This window comes from Mobula hypostoma, chromosome 31 (genome assembly GCF_963921235.1).
Source record: "Mobula hypostoma chromosome 31, sMobHyp1.1, whole genome shotgun sequence".
In the NCBI taxonomy this organism is placed as follows: Eukaryota; Metazoa; Chordata; class Chondrichthyes; order Myliobatiformes; family Myliobatidae; genus Mobula; species Mobula hypostoma.
In genome coordinates, this window is record NC_086127.1 from 5,183,582 (window position 1) to 5,201,142 (window position 17,561).

The 17,561-nt window shown below is 47.9% G+C and overlaps 1 non-coding gene across 1 annotated transcript; it reads right to left on the reverse strand.

Annotated features, from left to right (window-relative positions):
* Positions 1-6,615: 6,615 nt before the first annotated feature.
* trnap-ugg (transfer RNA proline (anticodon UGG)) lies at positions 6,616-6,703 on the reverse strand. Its single transcript is given in 2 exon segments — positions 6,616-6,651; positions 6,668-6,703. It is a non-coding gene; the product is annotated as a tRNA-Pro (tRNA).
* Between the last annotated feature and the right edge of the window lie 10,858 nt (positions 6,704-17,561).

Here is a 17,561-nt window from a genome sequence, read left to right on the forward strand (position 1 = left end):
CAGCTATTCTCTGGCAAACTCTTTTCTGGAGTAAGCTTAACCTCGTGGTTTAAAACTTCTTCGTCTGCTTTCTTATCAAACCCCTGCAAGGTAGCGGCATCTTCTGCATCTGGTTATGCCCTTACGTCATCAGCAACACAACTTTTAAATTCATCACACAAACAAGCCCTTCCGAGCTGTAAAAATCATCAGGGACCGACACTAAACCTCTTTGCTGCAACCTCTCCCTTTTAAACTGTCTCTGTCTTTCTGCCACGTGATCTTCACGTTGCCATTTCTCCCTCTGGAGCTGTCTCTGTCTTGCTGCCTCTTCTCTCTGTCTTGCTGCCCTTCCAGCCTCACCGACCCTCCTCTTTTATGCTTCAACAGCCTCGAGCTGTTTTAATTTCAATTGAAATTTCAGTTCATGCTCCATTCTTAATTTTTCCAGCTGAAGTGAAGCTCATCCTCAGCAGGTTCACCTAACACGAACAAGCCTAACGCCTCCTCATCAATCGTTCCCTTATCTATATAATGCTGAGCTATTACTGTCTGCATCAGAGCTGTCCTCATGATAGTGGTCACCTTTAGTTTTAACTTTTGAGCAATTCCCAACAGCACAACCCTCCAACGCTTCCGGGGTTGGTTCCAACATAAACTCCTCAACACTAACATCCATATCTCCTGTATTTCCACACAGATATGGATCTGCTGTATTTCCACACAACCAAATCAAAAGGGATTTTCCCCAATCAATTCAAACCAGCCTCCCGACTAATTTGTTCATATCCCGGACGAGCCCCCAATTTATGTCACGTACCCCGTAACGGAAATAAAGAACCAGCAGGAATGAAAAAGACTTTAAAGTCCAGTATTGCTATAAACTAATAATATTTATTAGCAACTACGCAATACAGTAATATAAATGTAGATAAATCAAACAGGTTAGCAATGATTATATATAAAAGTAGGTATATCAGCAAGTGTGGAAATATATGTATGGAAAACCAAGCTTCTTTAAGTCTAGGGGTAAAAAGATGCAGTCTTACGATGATGAGTAAAGTTCAGTTCAGTTCAGTTCGTGGTATTGAGTTGAGTAGTGATGGAGAGAGAGAGAGGGAGAGATTTGAGTCTTCAGGTGAGCTGACGCCGTCGATCTTTCCATTGTCCTTCGTAATCGTTTAAAAGTCACCGACTATGACTTTAATAATGACTTTAATGACTTTTTTTGTAGTGGAGCTATCCCCCAGGCGAGGTTGGACACATGGACAACTCCCCACTAGTCAACCCTTTTCCTCTTTCCACTGCAAGAGCGGTGGATCGATCATCCTGATCAATCCCCCAAAACCCACTTTTCCTGCGGGCACAACAATGCTCATTCAGTGTCCAAACATGTGTCTGAGGTCTGTATTATCTGACCTCCTCTTTCATCTTCCCATACTAAGCATAAACTGTCATTCAAATAATCCCTCTTTCCTTTGTCTGTGTAAGAAATGCAAGCAGGCAAAAAGCCATGAAGAAAATGTCAACAACTTGCCGAAAATCATAACATAGAGTGTCCATTAAATAACACCGCCTTCGGTCACCATAGCAACTTACGAGCTCCTCGATACTGTCTGCAACTCCAGCAGAAATTCAAAATTTAACCAGTTCTTTCTCGTGCCTTAAAGTGGCAGTCCAACCATTTAGTCTTCCCCCCCCCTCTCTTTCTCTCTCTCTCTCTCTCTCTCTCTCTCTCTCACACACACAAACAAGTCGGTGTTAAATAACTCTTTCTCTCTTTCCAAAAACACAGTTAATAGGGGTACTTCAGATCCCCTCACACTAGTCATCTTGAAATGAATTCTGACGTCGTACTTGCCTTCCTCACCTCAGACTCAACTTCCAAAATAACCTTTAGGGACTCCAGCACAAGGACTCCCAAGTCCTTTTGCAGCTTAGTTTTTGAGTTTCCTCTTCATTTAGTCAACCCTTTCATTTCTTTTGCCAAAGGGCATGACCATTCACTTTCCGACACGGTACTCCATCTGCCACTTCTTTGCCCATTCTCCCAGTCGTTTCCAGGTCCACGGGTCGCAGTTCTGTTACCTTGGCAACACTGCGCATGCCCGGTCGCTAGGGTTACCGACTCAAGTACGCAACAAGATGATTGTGAATGAGGTGGGCGGGTTGCTCCACGTAGACGGTGACTGACGGGTCAATTTCTCTGGCGCAAACAGTGGGAGTCGCCAGCAAGCTCAAACTATTTATGTGTGAATTAGAGAGATTTCTCGCTGCAAAAGTCCTGGTGATAGAATAGAATATGGTATTGGAATTGGGAATCAGCTAGAATTGCACTGACTGATGCCGGTGAACGGCTGAGTAACTTACTCCTAATCGGACTTTCTACGTGTCCGAGTTATCTTCTATCTGCCGGTCTCTGTGTGTCGTTTTCCACTGATTCTATTGTATTTCTTTGGTCTACTGATGCAAGCAAGTCAATGAATTTCTGGTTAGTATATGGTAACATATTCGTACTTTGATAATAAAATTACTTTGAAATTTGGACACTGCTTGCAAGCTGGGACGGTTTCCAAGCCCCCATCCTCATTTCGTCTGAGGAAAAAAAAATCTCGCTTCTGCCCAAATGGAAGAAAGTTTGAACGGACTCCGTCGTTTCTCTTTGAAACCAAGTCGGACGGGAAGGAGACTTGAAGGAAGTGCATTAAATCACGATAGGCAGAGTTTGTGGGTATCGACATCTCTGAAGTTCTACCCTGGGCACAATATTTTACAGTTACGAACATATTTCACGAGTTTGGGGAGATCTGATATTTCACCGAAGGTTTGTATAACATCGGTAAATTTCCGTAGTGTACACAGACCGTGGAGAGCATTCCGATTGGCTCCATTACTGTCTGGCTTTCGCGGCGGGTGGGTCGGGGAGCGCGGCACACATTCGGAAAAAGCTACAGAGGTGTAAACTCAGCTCGCTCCATCACGGGCACCAGTCTGAACACAAGCGGAGACATTATCAATATGCGATAGGTCCGGAGGGCGTCAGCCATCATTAAGATCCCCACTACACAGGCCATTTCCCGCTCTCTTTTCTATCATCGGGGAGAAGGGACAAGAGCCTGAAGACACACAATCTCTTCAGGGATTGACGTTTCGTATGTTCAGAGATGCTCTTCTGCACATCACTGTTGTAATGTGCCACCCTTTGAGTTACTGACGCCTCTCTGTCCGCTTGAAACAGTTTATCCGTTCCTACCTGACCCCCCTCATTAACGGAGCGTTTTCGTCCACAGAACCGCTGCTCACTGAACGTTTCTTTTTCCCCGCTCCATTCTCTGTAAACTCTCAAGATCGCCGTGCATGAAAATCCTCGCAGAACAGCGGTTTCTAAAATACTCGGTCAACCCGTCTGACACCAACAATTATTCTACTGAGATCGCATTTATTCACCATTATGATATTTGATCCGATCAGCAACAGATCCTCTCGACCATGTCTGCATGTTTTTAAGCGCCGAGCGGCTCCCGCGCCATTGGTTATGAGATATTTGTGTTGATAAGCGGGTGTACCAGTGTCTCTAATAAAGTGGATACCGAGTGTATTTTGCGTGCTCTAACACGATTTCACTATTTCCCCCGTTCTCATCCCTGCTCTCTGCCCCCAGTGAATTTAGTGGCGATTGCCATCCTGTCCCGGGGAAAGTGCGGTCTCTCCACCTGCACCACTCGGTACCTGGTTGCCATGGCGGCGGCGGACTTGATGCTGATCCTCACCGAGGTTATTCTGTACCGGACCAACTTCCATTATTTCCCGGAGTGCTTCCTCAACATAACCCCCGTGTGCAGTGTTATCACCGTGCTGCGTCGCTCCGCCACCGACTGCTCGGTCTGGTTCACCGTCACTTTCACAGTCGACCGGCTTGTTGCCATCTGTTGCCGGCGGCTGAAGACAAAACATTGCACCGGGAAGACTGCGGCTGTGGTTCTGGGGACAACCGGCGTTCTGCTGTGTCTGCAGAATGTCCCCTACTACTTCACGTCTGCACCAAGAGTGATCATCGACAAGGTGCCGCGGGGCTGCTATCCAATGATCGCTTTCTTTACCGAACCAGACTGGATGGGTTATGACTGGTTAAACACGGTTTTAACCCCGCTCCTCCCTTTCGCTGCCATTCTGCTGCTCAACGCTCTGACAGTCAGGCACATTTTGGTGGCCAGCCGGGTCCGGAAGGGGCTGCGGAGTCAGAGCAGTGGGGAGAACCGGAGTGACCCGGAGATGGAGAGCAGGAGGAAGTCTATAGTTTTACTCTTCACCCTCTCCGGCAGCTTCATCCTCCTGTGGCTGACGCACGTCGTGGAATTCGTCTACTATCAGATCACGGGAACGGCGGCCGGGCGGAACGACTCGCAGTTTTTCTTTACGCTGGTCGGATTTATGCTGCGGACCGTCAGCTGCTGCACCAACACGTTCATTTACGCGGCGACGCAGTCCCGGTTCCGGGAGCAGCTGAAGAGCGCGGCGGTGTATCCGGTCACCTCGCTGCTTCGGGTCATCAGCGCCTCGGCCACCTGAGCGCAGCGCGCAGGCGCCCCCGGGATCACCTGCCCGGCTCCCCGGGCTTTTGACGACCCATGCCCGAACCGCGGGTGATGCTGCTTTGGGACATCGCACTAACGAAACGCACAAAAATACAGAAAACAAAACGGCAGGAGGCCAGTCTGCCCTCGGCACCTTTACCACCAGGAAAATACCCATAGAATACAGCACGGCACAGTACCGACCCTTCGGCACTCGATGTTGTGCCGAGTTTTATCTAGTGGGAGAACAATCTAACCCTTCCTCTCTGTGTATCCCACCATTTTCTATCACCGATGTGCCTATCAGAGAGTTTATTAAATACCCCCAACATATCCGCCTCTAGTGCTACTGCTGTCACCACACCCCCACTCTCTACCCCTGACAAGCCCCAGCCCGTTCAAACTACCCTGATAAGACATGCTTTCTTATCCAGGTTACATCCTGGTAAATTCCCTCTGCACCTTGTCTGAAGCTTTCGCGTCTGTTTTATACCGGGGCGACTGGAAGTGGTCACAGTGTTCCCGGTACAGGTCTAACCGGGTTTTACGGAGCTGTAGCATTGCCTCGTGGCCTTTGAACATCGGCGCACTGTTCCTCCGAGCACACGGCAACACCACCCCTCCCCCCATATCAACTGACCCTTGGAGTATTAATAAAGGTAATAAACGTCTTTCTGAAATATAATCCGCTCCTTGGCGCCTGGTGCCTTCGATGTAACAGAACGAATCGTTCCTCCGCCCTCCTGGTGTCGAGATGAGTCCCGATCACCATTGTATGTGACGTTTCTAAATACCTTTAATACGTAATCCCCGGGTGTGGAGTCCACGACATCAGATTATAAGACATAGGGGCACAATTAGGCCGTTCGGCCCATCAGTTCATCTCCGCCATCCCATCGTGCTTGGTTAATCTCAAAGCCACCCGCCTCATCCCCTTTCAAGCCCTTACGAATCAAGAACCTATCAGCCTCGGGTTTAACGTCGGCTCACTTTCCATCCGTCCGTTGTATCGGGTCATTGAGATCCCGTCTGGCGGTGTGTAGAGCACTGAACGGTCAGTCCGGTCGCCCATCCTCCCTTCGCCCTGCCAAGTGGATACCAGCCCGGCACACGTTCTCTACATGAAATCAACACCTCTCATCCGATAAAATGGCCACAACCGCGACTCATAAACGCCCCGTGCTGCTGCATTGGGAACACCCCTGTCCTTATCCTCTCTTTCAATAAAGCGTGGCGTAGCACATGTCATCCCAACTGTTCGCTGTTTCTCAATCCCTGTCAGTCCTGACGAAAGGTCAGGGTCTGAAGAGTTAATTATTTATGCCTCTCCAGAGATGCTGCCTGACTTGCTGAGTTCCTCCTGCATTTTGTGTGTGTTACTGTGGATTTCCAGTATCTGCAGAATCTCTTGTGCCACCTGAATCCTTGCTTCGTGTACACGGACACGCGGGTCCCCTTCCACCTTTCCATCTCGTGACCCATTTCTCTTACATCATTAATAATTTGGTTTCTAGTTAATAAGAATGAAGAACAACCGCCGTCCACCGTCCACATCTGTTACACATCTGCCTGTTCACCAAGACGTTCCTCTTGAATATTTCACCGTTCACTCCAAAGCTTTGATCTCGAGTTGTCGTCTTTCCCAACCTGAGGGGGGATTTCCTGCAATCATTGACCCATTATCGGCATCCATTAGTCTCATGAGGCCATGGATTTGCGCCTTGGAAAGTTAAAACTGGGCAAGGTTGTATGGAAGACTGGTAATTGCCCATGCTGCAAGTCTCCCCTCTCCACGCCACCGCTGTTGTCCAAGGGAAGGGCACTAGGACCCATACAGCTTGGCACCGGTGTCACCGCAGAGCAATGTGTGGTTAAGTACCTTGCTCAAGGACACAACACGCTGCCTCAGCCAAGGCTCGAACTAGCGAGCTTCAAATCACTAGACGAACGCCGTAACCACTTGGCCCCATGCCAACACTATAACACTATTGTGTATACATCTAAATATATCCCCCCGTTCTTCTGCCCTCCACTGACTGAAGTTCTAAAATATCTCATTCAGGGGCTCGTCCGGGATTTGAACCCGGGACCTCTCGCATGCTCGCAATTTCAGACCCAAAGCGAGAATCATACCTCTAGACCAACGAGCCCGTTCTATATTTATGACATAAAACTGATGCCTTTCACTTCCTCAATCTCCTTCCTCGACACATCTGGAGGGAATTTTACGACCAAAGTGGATCAAAGAGCAAAGACCAGTACAGCACACTACAGGCGCTTCCGCCCACGATGCTGTGCCCACCCACGCAGACCCACTCTGCCTTCAATTGGACCATTCCCTCCTACACAGCTCATAATCCGCTATTTTCTCTACAGCCAACTGTCTATCCAAGTATCTATTTATGTCCCTATTGTGTCAGCCACGCCCAGCACCCCGGCAGTACGATCCCAGAATCCACCAGACCGTGTACAAAACAAAAACAACATACCTCTCACCTAAACTTTCCTCCACTCATCTTCAACGCATGTCCTTTTGTAATGGCCGCTTCACCCTGGGGAAAGGTGCTGTTGCCCTCCCTGTCTGTGTCTCTTGTAGTCTTATACACCTCTATCATTCTCCGTAGCTTCGAAGAGAAGAGTCCCAGCTCGTTCACCCTTCCCTCAAAATACCTGCTCTAATCCTGGCAACATCCTGCTGAACCTCCTCTGAAACTTCTCGAAAGGATTTTTAAATGTTTTCCCAGCCCTCTCCCAGACAGTTATTCCGATCAACCATTCAATGTTGGACCACCACCCCTCACCCAGCGCCCCCTATCGATCACTCCAGTCACTGCACCAGGTTGTAAACACTTTAAACCACATTGTACCACGTTATTTACATTGTAAATACACGCTGGTGTCTGTGTTATTTATGCACATTCTGTTCCATATCCGCACTGTAACCACGAACGTTATTTATATAATTGTTTATGTTTTCTCATCGGTAAATGTTGTTTCTGTTGCATGTCGGCCCAACACACCACGTCAACTTCCGAACACACATAAATGTATCGGCGAAAACGTTGATCATTGATCCCTGATCGCTGAGGTTTCCTATAACGGGACGAGCTGAACTGAACACAATACTCCAAGTGCGGTCTAAGCAGAGTCTGACAGAGTTACGTCACCTCGCGGCACCGGAACTCAATCTCTGACCAATGAAGGTCAGCGCACCACGTGACCTCAGAACCTCCCTCTCAACCTGCGCCGTATGTGTAACATGGGTCTAGTGTTGTTTGGATGTCAATTATAATTGTCCCCATCACTGGCGAGAACCAACGGTTAATTCTTCCTTTCTTCTCTATTCAGCGGGTGTTTAGAAGAGTGCACAGTCCCTTCAAAGCAACGAAGGAAAACGAACAGCTGGGGAACTGGAGAGAAGAGAATGTTTAACGTTTGGGGTCGAGACCCTGCAGATACTGGAATTGTCGACCATTCCACATCTTGCCTGACCCGCTGACTTCGTCCGGTGTTTTGTCTTTCCACTAGACTCCAGCGTCTGCCTTCTCCAACGACCCCACACTCTGTGTAAACATCCCTGCGTTCAGCCAGTTGCTCTCGCTCCCATATACAACCCCCACCACCCACCCCCCATCCCTCTCGATGGAAATTTCTAACCTTCGTTCCAGAGTTTCATTCACTGACAACTCTCGGGCTCTTTGTTTCATATTCCTGGTCATTTGATGTCGCATCTTTGGATGAGAAGGGACTGGATAGATGTGTGTAAGATGACGAGAGGCACAGATCGAGTGGACAGCTGGGGACTGCTTCCCAGGACGGAATCGGATAAATGGACTGGAGTGTAGGGGGTGTCAGAGGGAAGTTCTTTACAAAGAGGGTGGTAGACCCCTGGACATTCTGCCGGGTTGGTGATAGACGCAGATACATTGAGGTAATTTAAGAAATGTTTAGAAAGGGACATGGATGATAGGAAAATTGAGAGTTATGTGTCAAGGAAGAGTTAGATTGATCAAGGACTACATTATAAAGTCACTGGGCTGAAGGGCCTGTACTGTGCCGTACGGTTCTATGTTCTATGTTACTGCGCCGCTCCTGCCTATGCCGTACCATTCCTGCACCTTCTCGTTTCCAGCCAACACAAGTGTTCCTGCTGCTTCTCTTCAACACCACGGCTGAATACGACAGCGGAACACACGCAAACTGCTGGGGCACCAAAGCGTTCGCTGAACAAGTCCCGCACCGGTTTGATTCCCACAGTATAACAGCTCTCCCTTATCCGCACAGAAAGACATTTCACATTCCTCGGTCCGCTTACCCAGCTGCTAAGGATCACCCGATAATTTTGCTAATCTTCAAAGTAAGTTTATTATGAATGGACATATTGGTCACCATATTCTGTCTTCCTCGCTGCCTAGTTTAAACTCATCGGCATAGTTAATATCCGAGCCTTGTACATTCTCATCAAAATCATTTGTATGAACAAAGATGCAAAAACAGTGTACACAGCAGGGATCCACGTAGGGCACCACAATTCGTGAGCCTCCCGTCCTAAAAACAACCTTCCACCATCACTCGGCTCCCTCCCATAAAGCCGGTGTGTCGTCTCCACTTAGCTGGCACACCCTAAACCCAACGCCATCTGCATTTCCGGAGTAGCCATCCACGCAGGACTCTGTTAAAAGACCTGCTCAAGTCCGTGTAGTCACCGCTCACCACCCTACACACATCGATCCTCCAGGTTACCTCTCCGAAGAAGTCTAACAGCTTTGTGAGATCGGATTTACTGCGCACACGGCAGTGCTGACAATATTAACCCCTCCGATAACGTCTCTACCGCGAGTGTCAGGCTCACCGGCCTGTATTTCCTTGTTTTGCCTGGGCTACCCTCAAATAATGGCTCGCCGTGAGACACCTTTCAGTCCCCTGGAAGATCACTTTTGCCTGAAGATGAAGCAAATGTCTCCGCAAGGTCGCCGAGTCTTCTTCCTCATCTTCTCACAGGATCAGAAGATTCATCTGGTCAGCCCTGGGGCTTTATAACACAAGGTAGGCTTCATTATAGGAATCATGTAGAAGATTTAGAGAGGAGATTACCGGGATGCTGCCCGGATTATGGGGATTCGTTGAGCGAGCTGGGGGGTTTTCTCTTTGGAGTGAAAGAGGACGTGAGGCGACCAGATGGAGTTGTACAAGATGATAAAATGCATAGACCTCTGGATAGGCAAACAACAGGAATTCTGCAGATGCTGTAAATTCAAGCAACACACATAAAAGTTGCTGGTGAACGCAGCAGGCCAGGCAGCATCTCTAGGTAGAGGTGCAGTCGACGTTTCAGGCCGAGACCCTTCGTCAGGACTAACTGAAGGAAGAGTGAGTAAGGGATTTGAAAGTTGGAGGGGGAGGGGGAGATCTAAAATGATAGGAGAAGATAGGAGGGGGAGGGATGGAGCCAAGAGCTGGACAGGTGATAGGCAAAAGGGATACGAGAGAATCATGGGACAGGAGGTCCGGGAAGAAAGACAAGGGGGGGGGGACCCAGAGGATGGGCAACGGGTATATTCAGAGGGACAGAGGGAGAAAAAGGAGAGTGTGAGAAAGAATGTGTGTATAAAAATAAGTAACATATGGGGTACGAGGGGGAGGTGGGGCATTAGCGGAAGTTAGAGAAGTCGATGTTCATGCCATCAGGTTGGAGGCTACCCAGACGGAATATAATGTGTTGTTCCTCCAAACTGAGTGTGGCTTCATCTTTACAGTAGAGGAGGCCGTGGTTAGACATGTCAGAATGGGAATGGGATGTGGAATTAAAATGTGTGGCCACTGGGAGATCCTGCTTTCTCTGGCAGACAGAGCGTAGATGTTCAGCAAAGCGGTCTCCCAGTCTGCGTCGGGTTAAACTGTGTGGCCACTGGGAGATCCTGCTTTCTCTGGCGGACAGAGCGTAGATGTTCAGCAAAGCGGTCTCCCAGTCTGCGTCGGGATATCCTCTGGATAGGCAGATAGTTTTCCCAGGGCGATAATGGGATCGTGTTCAGGTGACCTGAGGCGCTCTGCCCTCGTCCATCCTCTGCGTCACCGTTTCAAACAACACAACGACATTCACGAGAGGCGTTTTACTCGTCTGAAATTCACGCTGGCCATTCCTGCACGGAGCTCGTCTTTCCAACTGCTGGTAGATCGTGTCTCTCAGAATGACCCGCAGGTAGTTTCCCATCACTAATGTTAGGATTAATGATTTATTCATCCCTGTCCTGTCCTTGTAGTCTATCGTCACTGAATGCTCAGCATTCGCCACCCTCCAGTCTCCAGTACCCCACGTGACTCGCGATAGTAAAACTACCTCTGATACCTCTGAACACGCTCTACCTGAACTCTGGATATCGCACCTTGAAAACTAGGTGTCTATTTACCAGAAAATAAAATCAGCCTGTTCCCAACGATAAACCCCTGTAAATACCCGGCTTATCGCTCTCAAATTGGCCCCGCACTAAACTAACACCTTAACTTGGAGATCAGCCTTAACTTTCTGAAGAACTATTTTCAGCCTGATGGAATTATGGTCACTGGTCACGAAATGGTCTCTCGTTGACTCTTCAAGGCATTTGCCCTTAAGGATAAAATATAAAGATGAGCGTTATTTGTCACATATAATATTGCAGCTATTAGTGGGAAGTTAGAGGACTGGGAAGCTGTGAAAAACCTACAGAAAGCAGCTAAAGAGATAAAAGATGGAATACGAAGGACAGCCAGCTGATAATATCAAAGGTGATGCCAAATATGTTTTATATTCAGATATATAAAAAGTTACAGAGAGGCGAGAGTATATATCGGACCGCTGGAAAATGACACTGGAGAGTTAGAAATGGAGGAACAATGAAATGGCAGAGGAAATTAATAACTATCCTGCACCAGTCCTCCCGGTGGAAGACACTGGCAGTATGCCAGAAATCCGAGAGAGTTTGGGGACAGAAATGAATGAGGTTTCCATTACTAAGGAGGAGCTGCTTGGGAAGCTGAAAGTTCTGAAGATGGACAAGTCACCTGGACCTGATGGACAACAGCTCAGATTTCTGAAAGAGGTAGCTGAAGGGATTGTGGAGAAAGGAGTAATGTTCGCTCAGGAATCACCCTCAGTGTGCGACCTCTAGTTCCAACCTCAGTGGAAAAGGCTTGCTTGCCCTAACCTGGTTTTTACCCCTCATAATTTTGTATACATGGATTGCTCTAATTCCCTGGGTTCCCAGTTCCTTTGTGAAACAATAAGGTTACGTTTGACACACTCTGCTCTGCAAGAACGTCTCCAGACGTCAGAGAAATTTGGAAGGTGGTCATCTACTGAAATACTATTTTGCATGTTCACTATCTATATCTCATTTCAATGTAGAGAGTGTGATACTCACGGTATTTGCTTCTATTTACTGACCTGAATTTCAGTAACACAAGAACAAAATAATATGGGGGCAGGAGTTGGCCACCAGCTTCACAACACTTCCCATCCACTCCATTTATATCCTGGCTTCAATCCCGCATGGAGTTATAGAGTCAAGGAGCACTACAGAACAGAACAGGCCCTTCAGCCTATCTAGACCATACCGGCCTTCTGACTAGTTCCGTCTACCCGCTCCAAGAACATAGCCTTCCAAATCCCTCTCATTTAAACTTCTCTTAATTGTTACAATTCAACCTGCATCTCGTTCCACTCAAGCGATATCCTCTGAGCGAAGACGTCCCCGCACAGATTCCCCTTGAATATATAACTTTTCATACTGAACCTGTGACTTCGAGTTGTCATTTCACCCAACCTGAGGGGAAACTCTGCAGACATTGACCTTATCTACATCCCTCATAATTTCGTATACCATTAAGCATCTACCCTCATTCTCCTGCACTTCACTGAATGAAGTCCTAAAACATATTATTCAGAGGGGCTCGTCCGGGATTTGAACCCGCGACCACTCGCATCCTCGCAAATTCAGGCCCTAAGCGAGAATCATACCTCTAGACCAACGAGCCAATTCAATGTTTCTGAACATAAAACTAATGCCTTTCACTTTCTCAACCTCCTTCCCCAACACAACTGGGAGGTATTTAATGTCCAATCTTGGAAGGCAGGACCAATGTGGAACAAGGAACAAAGAACTTGTCCAGCACACTAGGGGCCCTTCGGACCACCATGTTTTCTCCACCTATGTAAACCTACTTTCCCGTAACTATTACTCTGTCCACCTAAGTGTCTTTTAAACGTCGCAGATACACACGCCTCTACCAGACTGTTCCAAAAATCCAACAAACTGTGTAAAGAAAAACTTATCTCTGACATACTTTACTTCAGTATTCCCTATGGAAAAGGATCTTGGTGATTATAGTGATGACTTGCAGCAGACTGAAAAGCTTGAGGATGTAGATATTAAGAACCACGATGTGCTGAAACTTTTGGAAAGCATCAAGTTGGATAAGTCGCCGGGACCAGATCAGATTTACTACAGTCTACTGTGGGAGGCGAGGGAGGAGATTGCTGAGCCTCTGGCGATGATCTTTGAATCATCAATGGGGTCGGGAGAGGTTCCGGAGGATTGGAGGGTTGCGGATGTTGTTCCCTTATTCAAGAAAGGGAGTAGAGATAGCGTAGGAAATTATAGACCAGTGAGTCTTACCTCAGTGGTTGGTAAGTTGATGAAGAAGATCCTGAGAGGCAGGATTTATGAACATTTGGAGAGGTATAATAGGATTAGGAATAGTCAGCATGGCTTTGTCAAGGGCAGGTCGTGCCTTACGAACCTGATTGAATTTTTTAAGGATGTGACTAAACGTTGATGAAGGAAGAGCAGTAGATGTAGTGTATATGGATTTCAGCATTTGACAAGGTACCCCATCGAAGGCTTATTGAGAAAGTAAGGAGGTATGGGATCCAAGGGGACATTGCTTTGTGGATGCAGAACTGGCTTGTCCACAGAGGACAGAGAGTATTTGTAGACGGGTCATATTCTGCATGGAGGTCGGTGACCAGTGGAGTGCCTCAGGAATCTGTTCTGAGACCCTTACTCTTCGTGATTTTTATAATTGACCTGGATGAGGAAGTGGAGGGATGGGTTAGTAAGTTTGCTGATGACACAAAGGTTGGAGGTGTGGATAGTGTGGAGGGCTGTCGGAGGTTACAGTAGGACATTAATAAGATGCAAAACTGGGCTGAGAAGTGGCAGATGGAGTTCAACCCAGATAATTGTGAAGTAGTTCATTCTGATAGGTCAAATATGATGGCAGAATATAGTATTAATGGTAAGACTCTTGGCAGTGTGGAGGATCAGAGGGATCTTGGGGTCGGAGTCCACAGGGTGCTCAAAGCAGCTGCGCAGGTTGACTCTGTGGTTAAGAAGGCATACGGTGTATTGGCCTTCATCAATTATGGAATTGAAATTAGGAGCCAAGAGGTAATGTTGCAGCTATATAGGACCCTAGTCAGACCCCACTTGGAGTACTGTGCTCAGTTCTGGTCGCCTCATTACAGGAAGGATATGGAAGCCATAGAAAGAGCGCAGAGGAGATTTACAAGGATGTTTCCTGGACTGGGGAACATGTTTTATGAAAACAAGTTGAATGAACTCGGCCTTGTCTCCTTGGAGCGACGGAACATGAGAGGTGACCTAATAGAGGTGTATAAGATGATGAGAGGCATTGATCGTGTGGATAGCCAGAGGATTTTTCCCAAGGCTGAAATGGTTGCCACAAGAGGACACAGGGGTTAAGGTGCTTGAGAGTAGGTACAGAGGAGATGTCACGGGTAAGTGTTTTACGCAGAGAGTGGTGAGTGCGTGGAATAGGCTGCCGGCAATGGAGGTGGATATGATAGGGTATTTTAAGAGACTTTTGGATAGGTACATGGAGCTTAGAAAAATAGAGAGCTATGGGTAAGCCTAGTAATTTCTAAGGTAGGAACATGTTCGGCACAACTTAGTGGGCCGAAGGGCCTGTATTGTGCTGTAGGTTTTCTATGTCTCTATGTTTCTATCTCCCCTAAACTGTTCTCCACTCTCCTTGCCGCTACCTACAAGGAGTTTGTACGTTCTCCCCGTTTCTGCGTGGATAATTTGATCAACTATTTTACTTAGACCTCCCCCACCTCCTCTATCTATTACCTCATCCCCGTCACTGCACCGTCAGCATTTTAAACCGCTTTTTATAATATTTACTGTAGAAATGCACTGTATTCCATATCCGTACTTTAATCACTAATTTTTTTTATAACATTCTTTATTCTTCATCATTGCTGAAAGTTGGGTTATTCTATCGCGTGTTTTTCTTGTTGACGACCACACCACAGCAAATTCATTGCACAGTAATGTGAACAAGTCTTGGGCACATATAAATAGCTTGGAAGCCTAAGATTTTTGCACAGTACTGTAGTTATTTTATGTATTGCACTGTACTGCTGCCGCCGAAAAGCAAATTTCATGATATATGTGAGTGATGACAAACCTGATTCTGATACGGGTCTCTATTGTGGACTGAGAGTGGGAAGGGGGCAGGGAGACAAGAATCATGTTTGGGAAAAGGGGAGGGGAGAGGGGAGGGAACGGTAACCACCAGTGAGACATTTGGTGATGATCAATAAATAACAGTTTGCAATAAAATTACCTTGCCTGGTGTCTCAGTGCTGAGTGTGTCTGCACCTATGCAACACTCACCCGTCCCGGGCACCCTTCTCTGCCCCCTGTTCCACCCGCGGCGCTCCACCCTCACTATTCCCAGCACCTAACATCGTTCTGGAGCTTTGAGAAATTTGTACGTTTAATATCACGTTTGTTTCAACTGATATTGCGGTAGTCGTTCTGGGCTGGAAACGGTTAAATGAGTGTGTTTGTTCAGTGACTGTAATTAATGACGGTCTCACTGGAAGCCGCTGGCGTTTGGGGACTTTTCCTTCCCTCCTGTTCATCAGTAAATATGTCACTTTACTTCCCACAATTCCGTGAGATCATTTCCATCGGCACTGACGGGACAATGGCGCCGCCCCGAGGCAGAGACTGGTATTACACGTGAAAATATCGAGCTCGGTTTTGCATTCTCGCTGCTGCTGTGGTGTTTGTTGTTGTAACGAGGTATTGACGCTATAAACCACGCATTTGGTCCTCCTGCGCACTCAAACTGAGAGGTAGCTATTTTTTTGCCCTGAATGCCATACCGACTCCTGAAGACATATTACTTTAAGCTGACGTCTGGGTAAGATGCCGACAGCAGTTAACATTCTACTTTCAATCTCACTTTCACCACATCGCCCACCTGTATTGATGTCAGCTTCATTTCCATCTCTATTGATTGATTTATTTATTGAAAGATACAGCACAGTAACAGCCAATGAGCTCGCACCGCCCAATTACACCCATGTGACCAGTTACCCTGCTAACCCGCACGTCTCCGGGATGTAGGAGGAAACCGGGGCATCTTGAGGAAACCCACGTAGAGAACGTATAAACTTACAGACAGCGGAACTGACCCGGGTCGCTGGCGCTCTAAAGCGTTACACTAACTGCTGTGTACCGTGCCAACACCAAGGGCCGTCAGTGATTTTCACCGGTTACCACGTGAGAGGTATTGGTTAGCCTGAGGTGGATAAAATTCCCAGGGCCACAGCAAGTTTATCTTCGGACCTTGTGGGAAAATAAAGAGAAATCGAGTAAATCCTTGCAGAAATTGCTGCTTCATCTTATAATGCTCTGGCTAACGACATGTTTAATTGTATTCCTACAGTGTTGTACCGGAGGGGTATCGGAGGGACAGTATCTACCAGCTTCTGGATAGACAAAAATAAATAATTATTAGATGGTTTTGTGCATGGGAAATCGTGTCTGGAAAAAATCTATTGCGTTTTTTTTGATCAAGAGGATTTGAGGGCAGAGGCTGTCCCACATACAAGGCTCGTCTAGGAAGTTGGATCGAATGGGATCCAGGCAGAGATGTGGATACATAATTGGCTCAATGCTCGGGCACAAATGGTGAACATTGAATGTGTTTTTCACGGACTGTGGGCCCACGAATAGTTGTGTGCCACGGGGATGGACGCTGGGACCTTATTCTTGTCATGGTCTGGATGGGAGTCCCCTTAAATTTATTTTGTTTATGTTACGATCCGGACCGTTGACCCCCCTGTTTCCCTTTGGTTCCCTGTTTTCCCTTGCCCCTCGGCCTTGGTGATAGGAGGCAATTAACTCTCCGCTGAACCGGCAGTTTATAGTCTCCGGCTTTCAGCTGTTCGGGCGAGAGTGTTTGCGAAGTTACCAAGGTACAGTGTGCCGATGTCATCTGGCCGGAGCAAGCCTAGCCTCCACCCGAAGCGAGTGCTGGTAATTCGCCTTTCCTCACCGGAGCAACCCTGTCCAGTTACCTCGCCAAAGCGAGCCTGCAAAGTTTCCTCACCGAGGTGGGTCCGTCAGTTAACCCGCCGGAGGGAATCAAGAACCGCTGTCTTCTGTTCCCAGGCCGAGTCGAGAGCTCGCCACTACCCGGAGGCTCCAAGTCAAGTGCTGGCTCCGAGGGCATCCACGTACCGAGTCGACTTCCGGCCCTGGCGGTCTGTGATTCCTGTCCTACCCCCCTGTGTGAATCCCTTCTCTGACCCTCTCGCCTCTAGCCCTCGTCTGTAGCCCTCACCTGCTCTTCGGTCTGGTTCTATCGCTGGAGCTAGATAGGTACTGTCTGGTTTTCTTTCGTGTTGGTTTTGTCCTCGCCTCCGTGGGATAAGTCTGGCCGTCTTAACGATGCCCCGTGGGGGGGGGTCTTGTCTTGTCTTGTCCTCGTCTCCCTGGGGTAAGTCAGGCCGTCTTGCCGTTGCCCCACGGGGGGCATGAGTCCCGGCCATATGTCCTGTACCCAAGGAGGGGTCCCGGCTCTCTGTTCTGTGTATGTGTCTATGGTTCCATGTACCTGCTCTCCCGAGACCGAGGCTCTGTTTTCCATGTTCCTCCTCTCCCGAGCCTATGTCATGTCCATGCCTGGTTCTGGGCTCTGAGCCCG